The sequence below is a fragment of the Hyaena hyaena genome, unplaced genomic scaffold, assembly GCF_003009895.1.
Source record: "Hyaena hyaena isolate Hyena2069 unplaced genomic scaffold, ASM300989v1 scaffold_177, whole genome shotgun sequence".
NCBI lineage: Eukaryota > Metazoa > Chordata > Mammalia > Carnivora > Hyaenidae > Hyaena > Hyaena hyaena.
This window is the reverse complement of record NW_024080810.1, coordinates 2,314,060-2,322,504: the sequence shown is the minus strand read 5'-3', so window position 1 is coordinate 2,322,504 and position 8,445 is coordinate 2,314,060.

Below are 8,445 nucleotides of genomic sequence, written 5' to 3'. Positions count from 1 at the left end.
TCTCTCCAACTATACTGGCATTGTTTAAATTAGAGTCCAAAGAGTACATTCATCTAAATCACGTACGGAGCTTTTTAAAATTATAGATCCTAAGATGCCACTCTAGGTCTACTGAACCAGAACCCATGGTATGAGGTCCAGGGCTCCATAATTAATTACCCAGATTATTCTGAGGCCTCCTGGTGTTGAAGAACCACTACTGAAGGTTATAGCTCCTTTTGGAGACAGACTGATTTGGTCATTTTATCCACATGCATCTCTTTACACCTAGCACAGTGCTTGGAATGGTAGGCAAGCAAGAATTTAATACTAAATTTAAAACTAGAATTTAATATTAGATGTATTAAATGACGTGATATTTTCATATTCATCACTAAACTGTTTTACCAAGTGTTTCTAATTTACTCATTATTTTATTTTCTTTATGTTTCTATTGAATCTTTATTTCTAATATTATTTAACATGTGGAATTTTAAAATAAGTTTTGATTGTTTTCTAAAATTATTTTGTATTTTCCTTACTATGAAAAGCTGACATCTAAACATATTTAGAATTTTCTTTTAAAAAACTTCTAATAATGTTTCACTCCATAGTTTTCATAGGTAACCTGTCTCCAGATAGTTCAGCTGTTCCTATATGTATTTCTAAGATTCATTTATTGGATGGATATTTAAAAAGCTCTTACCATGTGTCAAGCACAATATTAGGTGTTAAGTATACATTGGTAAATGAGAGACATAGCCCTGCCCTTACAGAGCTTGTATTATTATTGGGATACAAGTATTAGACAAGCAAATAAATACATGCATTGATGGAGGAGGTATGTATATGTTTGTGCAATACAAAATGTTAAGTTCTGGGAAAGAAATAAGTAGGATGTTACATGGGGATAATGAGATAATGAGTGTGGGGACTTATTTAATGTCCAGTCGAGGCTTCTCTCGGGAAGCAGTACTTACAATGCAGCTAAAGGGTGAGTGGAATCATCTATGAGAGATGAATGCTCCAACACAGAGGAAACAGCAAGTGCAAAGCCCTTAGGGCAGGAGCTTGGGTGGTCAGGGGCTTGGAGGAAGCCTGAGATGTCTGGCTTAAATCACCAATAATTGCTGATGAGTTCCATGGGGAAAAGTGGGACAAGGTAGAATTAAGGGAAAGGTAAGCAAGTTCTGCCTTTAATATTTATGGCATCATTTACTGCTAGCAGAAAGCCTAGGAGAGAAACAAATTGGGAATGGAGGAGGCCACAAGAGTTTAGTTTAGGAGATGCTAAGCTTGAGATGCCTCTGAGACATGTAAGTGGAGATCTCAAGTAGGTAGTTGATGAATTCATATAATATTTAAACCACAGAGGAGGCTCACAATGATATTAACTTTAGGAGCACTTCCATTTTCTTTATTGTTATTTTCTTAGCTATCTGTGACCACTTTTACAATTCATGTAAAGATAACCTCTAAATTTACCTTTCTACCCTGCTGTGTCATTCTGCTCTGAAGAAACTCAGAAGACAGAACAAATTTATTTAAATTTTAAAGTAATTTCATATTTGAACTGGAGCAAAATTATCATCTATATTTAACTCCAAGACATGTCTGTGAGCAAAGTATAAATAAAAGAAATCAGCCTTAGAATTCAAAACAATATACACATTTATTCTCACTTTATTGTTGAATATTCTTACTGTCCCTTCTTGCTGTTTTACAGACTCTAAATTGACTGTAAGTTTGCAATGACAGCTGTTTTACATAGGAGAGAATAAATTAGTAACGGAGTTCAAAAGCATTTACTGAGCATAATCTTAGTAGTTAACAGAATAGTAGTAATAGATAATTTCTACTAAGGGGTTACCAAGGTATAGACACCCCTGTTTTCTCATATAATTTTTAGTTTGATTCTCATAAAAAGTCTAAAAAGCAAGTACTATTATAATCCCTATTTTACAAGTCAAACTGAGGCTGTGGAGCAATTAAATATTTTTCCTTAAATCCCAATTAGGAAGTAGCAGAGAGAGGACTCAATATGGTTCACCTGACACCAACATTTCTGCTATCAAGTACTAAGTTAGGCTGCCTAAAAACTATTAAGCATATGAAAGAATATAGTGCATTTAAATTGTCTATAATCCAGTCAGAGGAGGAGAAAGTAAGACAAGAGATGAAATTCATTAAGGCACTACTCCCACTCTGTCATGTCTAAGGCACAGAAGAAACCTTTCCTTCTGCTGAAGCCACCTTCCTTTTCCCCTCTGCTCCACATACAAGTATATAAATAGGGAGTTGTGAATGGCCTCTAGAGCCCTTATGGACTCCACAGTTTACAGAGATGAGGCTAGAGTCCCTGGTGAGGCTGATTTCTAATCCCAGCCTGGACACAGAAGAGCCAAAGAAGACTGCTTATGTGTCAAGGAATTGATGCCTATGGAACATAGGAAAATGGAGCTTTCCATGTGTATGCACTCAAGCCTCACTCATTCAGAATCTTTTTGGCATTTAGGACTAAATTCTAGTTAATATGTATTATTTTTTACCTTGCCTTCCTTCCTTCCTTTCATATATAAACATATAGACATATTTTTAGAGAAAGCATGAGTGGGGAAGAAGGGCAAAAGGAGAGAGAATCTTGAACAGGCTCCATGCTCTGAATGGAGCCCTATGCAGTTCTCAGTCCCACAACCCTGGGATCATGACCTGAGCCAAAATCAAGAGTTCAAACACTCAACCAACTGAGCCACTCAATTCCTCCAACTCCATTATCCTTAACACTTTTAATATGTTAGGACTTTGAATGCAGTTTATTCTTTGTTTCACAGAGCTTATTTACTTTGAAAATATGAATGTATTTTCTGTGATGGAAGGCTCATAATTTGAGACTTTAATAAGCCAAAATTTAAAGTTGCCAACTCTGCAGGATTATTATACACTCAAAAACTACCTTCTTCTAAATAAACACTGTGTGCTAGGGGTGATTGTAGATATTCTGTAATGTTAAGAGACGAGCCTATGGTTTAAATCCTAGTACATTGTATGTATACTAAGTGCATAATCTTGAGCAAGTCACTCAACTTTTCTTTTCTTTTTTTTTTTTTTTTTCACTCAACCTTTCCATGCCTCAGTTACTACAAACATAAATTGAAAGAGATGGGGCACCTGAGTGGCTCAGTCAGTTAAGCGTCCCACTCATGACTTCAACTCAGGTCACCATCTCATAGTTCATAGGATCAAGCTCCACGTCAGGCTCTGTACTGATAACCATGAAGCCTGCTTGGGATTCTTTCTCCCTCTCTCTCTCTACCATTTTCCCCTGCCTCTCTCTCTCTCTCTCAAAATAAAACTAAAAATAAAAAACTTTAAGTTGAAAGTGATAATAAGATTAGATCATGGTAGGGGCGCCTGGGTGGCTTAGTCGGTTAAGCGTCCGACTTTTGCTTAGGTCATGATCTCACGGTTCGTGGGTTCGAGCCCCGCGTTGGGCTCTGGGCTGACTGCCAGCTCAGAGCCTGGAGCCTGTTTCAGTCTGTGACTCCCTCTCTCTCTGACCCTCCCCTGCTCACGCTGTCTCTCTCTCCTAGAAATAAATAAAACATTAAAAAAAAAATTAAAAAAAAAAAGATTAGATCATGGTAGGGTTTGAATGATATATACACTGGAAATGTTTACACCAGATAATACTGACACACAGTAAGAACTCCAGGTGTTAGATCCTATTGTAGTTTATCCTATTGCACTTTGCACAAAATCTTTTACCTATAATTACTAACCTACTAGATATTCTCTTAACTAATTCCTTGACTATATCCCCTTAATGTTCCCTATGCCACTGAAAGACACAACATAAACCATAAAGAGAATAACTATTGTTTCCTTGTACTAAGTCTTTGCATCTCATTTTGATCTCTCTTATTTTGATCTATTTTTATATATTTCTTTATATTATATAAAGATTATCCACCTGTATTTCCCATGGTTTCTAGGCTATTCCAACTCTGCATTGCCAACAGAATTTTCAATATATCCCTTTTTCATTTTAACCTCATAAAAACCCTTCAAGAGATGTTTTATTATCCCTAATTTACAAGAAAGGCAAATAGATACCCAAGGCTGTGTATTAAAAGAGTCATCAGCAGGATTCAGACCAAAACTATGCTGTTCCCCAAGTTACTCAGAAGAAATAAACTAGAAGTACTAGTTACATGTTAATTTAAGGGGTGGTTGCCTTGAGTGCAAATGTGATCCTAAAAGAGAATCTTGGTGAAGGTACAATTCTATATGGAAGGCTTCAGTGGGAATGTGAGGCCTGAGCTTATCCTGAGGGAGAAGTTTGATTAGAAAGCAGGTTAACAGCAGCTTTGCCTAAGCAGGTATATAGAGCCTGAAAATAAAAAGTGGCAAATGCAGGACACCATGAAGAGTACTTACTTGAGCAAAAGTTGACTACTGGGAAATAGAAGGAGATATGCATAGATAAAAAATGGGCCAAGATGCAGAGGGCTATAAAAACTAAGTGAAGAATTTTGAAATTAGTAAAATACAACTTTTTCTTTTTGATAATTTTTAACATCTCCCCCCTCTACTGTATAATGCTTATTCTGCTTGACTTCATTATAATTCTCATGTATCTCTCAAATTTCAGCTAAAATGTTTTCTCCTCTAGGACATCTTCTCCAGGGAGAGTGAAGCATCCTTCTCCCATAGATCTAAGCCAGAGAAGTGTAGCACTTCTCCCATTAATCCAATGATTTCTCACCTACTTGTGTCCCCCACTGAATTGTGGAAGCACTGGAAGACAGAAAATGTGTTATATGTGTTCTTGGATCCCCAGCATTTTATCTTAATGTCTAGCACACAGCAGGCATTTAATAGATGGTGCTTTCAATGCATTTTGTATTACATGCTTTTGCTGAATCACTACAATCATACAAGAGTTTAATCCTGTGACCCTGATCCTCCAATGTTAGCCTATCAAAATCAATAATTTGAAAAAATTACTCCAGTTTAAATATATTTGACAAAGGAGGCAAATATGATTTCGTGCAAATCATGAGTTATGAGGCAAAAATCCATCCACATTTTTTCTAACGAGACTCAGATTCATAAAATTCAACTAGTTTTAGAAAATTATTGTTAAACTAAACTTCATAACTTTTGGATTTCTTTTTCATAGGCATAGTCTAGAGAAATAATTTTAATTCACCATGGAAAAGTACACTTACATTTGTAATCTATAAATAAGAAAATTTTATAGCATGACAAGACTACAGTTTCCTGTATCTATTCCTTTTATTCTTTCTTGCTTAACATATAATGTACCAAAAAAATCTAGCATTCTTTGTGGAGGAGAAAGAAAAAAGTAAATTTCCATGGCTTTATTTCTAACTCTGGCTTTAAGCAATGGAAGATTTTGAATGTGCCAAACAATTAAAATTCTCCATTACATTAAATGAATTGGCCTAAGTGAAATTTTATCTATTGTACCTGGTGAAATCATTGTATCTCCCTTCTTGAAGAATGATCCAGTTATTAAGAATAGATTGAGTGTGGATTCAAGTTAAATTATATATTAACATTAAAATATATTTCGCTTTAAAATTTTGTACATTTATTAAATCATTTTTATAGGGGGAAAAAGAGGATAATTTAATTGATTTCCACCATTGCTCAATGAATACCACCAGCTGCAGGCAAAATCCATTAGAAGAACATCTCTACCAGAATGAAACACAAATCCAATGAACACTTATATGCAACATTTGGAAATTCAGGCTTCAGGCTGATGAAAGTGATTCAAATGACTGCCTCTCATTAAATGTTGAGAGCAAAACAGAGCTGATGTGCCACTCTAAATGAGCAACTGTTTCAACTGTTATAAAGGGTAGTATACTGATTGTCTTACACATTTCTTGTTTTTATAAATGAATTAAGCTAATAGTCAATGGCATAATTCAACTATTAACACATAAATTACTATATACACAATGTATATTCCAAAGTCGAAGACAAATAAGAAGCCATGTTGCTAAAAGTAGAACTAATGAATGCCATATTCTTGCTCCCATATCACTCCCAAGTGGTTAGTAAATCTAAATTCATTTTTGTTGTATTAAAATGGTATACTCTTTAAGAAAAAGATTGCCATTTTTTAAAATGTTTTATTTATTTTTGAGAGAGAGAGAGAGCATGAGCACGGGAGGGTCAGAGAAAGAGGGAGACACAGAATCCAAAGATAGGCTCCAGGCTCTGAGCTGTCAGCACAGAGCCCAACACGGGGCTCGAACCCACAAACCGTGAGATCATGACCTGAGCTGAAGCTGTACGCTCAACTGACTGAGCCACTCAGGCACCCCAGATTGCCATTTTTAAACTGGATGCTTATTGCATTGATGGAAGTTATTTAACACATCTCAAAGAATAACACCTTAATCCACTTTCCATTTTAACATTTAACAAAAAATCCTCTTTTATCTTTTAGATCATTTCAGGAATATTGAACTCAATTAGTCTGGAGAAAAAAAAGGTGGATAAAAATTGTTTAGCTCAGGGGCACCTGGGTGGCTCAATTTGTTGAGCATCCGACTTCAGCTCAGGTCATGATCTCACAGTTTGAGCCCCGCGTCAGGCTCTGTGCAGACAGCCAGCTCAGAGCTTGGAGGCTGTTTCAGATTTGTATCTCCTTCTCTCTCTGTCCCTCCCCTGTTCACACTCTCTCTCTCTCTTTCTCAGAAATAAATAAAACAGTAAAAAAAATTTTTAAAAACTGGTTAGCTCATATATAAAGAGTGGTCAAAGAATCACTTAATGCCAGAGATAGGTTATAGCATGGGGTTTTCAAATAATGTATTTTCGGGGCGCTTGGGCGGCTTAGTCGGATAAGCGTCCGACTTTCGCTTAGGTCATGATCTCGCGGTTCGTGGGTTCGAGCCCCGCATCGGGCTCTGTGCTGACTGTCAGCTCAGAGCTCGGAGCTTGTTTCAGTCTGTGACTCCCTCTCTCTCTGACCCTCCCCTGCTCACACTGTCTCTCTCTTTCTCTCTCCTAGAAATAATAAATAAAAAAATTTTAAAAAAATAATGTATTTTCATGTCCATCAGCAAAGAGAATTAGAGAAGATAGTTCTCTCTAAAAGAACATAGGGAAGGAATAGAAGAGAAACGTGTAGGATTGTTTTGAAAGCTGTGACCACTAAAGGGAGTGGTAAGGTGAATGAGAATGGAGAGAAGCACTCCATAAAGGAGAAGGATCAAACAGAGTGCTCAGAAAGTTCACCCTTCACCTCCTGAGATACTCCCATTCTATATGTGGAATACAACCATACCATGTAAAGGTTTTACAATTCTCTCCATCCTGGAAACTTTGCCCTTCCCATTTTTTATTAATATTCAAAAGAGTAGTTCTTAATAATGACCCCAGCTCTCCTTGCTCCAGCAACATATGCTCCTTTCTTGCCCCTTCATAACTATGGGCAGTAATGCTCCCTCTGTGGTCAGTCTCTGATATTTCAATAGAATTGATCATTTTGTGAATTGTAAATTCATCATGTAAATTCATCATTCACAGAAGCTACATGACATCTACACCACAGTGATCTGCTTATTAACTTCTCCTTAGTTAAACCCACCAAATGTGCCTTCTCTTGACTGTCAGGACCCTGATACAGCCCAGAGACAGTTCTACATTATACATCACATGCTTCTCCCATGGAAGGTCTGGGGTAGTCAGAGAATTGGTTGCTCTGGAAGGGTAGAGCTAGAAACAACAGGTCTATAAACATCATCTCACCTTCTGCTGACCAGGATCCACATACCTAAGAAATTTGTCAGAATGATTGCAAATAGCCCCAATGCCTATCATATACGTCATTGACAAAGAAGAGGATATTGCTAATAAAATACAATGGGTTATCAGTGGGTATTTAAAATAAGCAAATACAAAGATTACTTACAATCTTCACCACACAAAAATATTCAAGAAATATTTCCTTTAAGGTCATTCTGTGACAGTTCTCTGTTTCTTTCTCACAATATTAGAAGGTATAGAAGTTTTCTTATTTGTTTTGTTTATGTCTGTCTCCCTCACTTCACAGAAGCTACATGACAGCCCATGTCTGCATTCTTTGTTGAGTATTCTCCAGTGTCACAGCAGAGTACATGGTACAGAGCAGTAAATCAATAAATGATATTTAAGAATGAGTTATTGGGGGGCACCTGGGTGGCTTAGTCTGTTAAGCGTCCGACTTTCGCTTAGGTCATGATCTCGCAGTTCGTGGGTTCGAGCCCCGCGTCGGGCTCTGTGCTGACTGCCAGCTCAGAGCCTGGAGCCTGTTTCAGTCTGTGATTCCCTCTCTCTCTGACCCTCCCCTGTTCACGCTGTCTCTCTCTCTCTCCTAGAAATAAATAAAACATTTAAAAAAAAAAAAAAGAATGAGTTATTGGAAATAAATTTTCCCAAGTC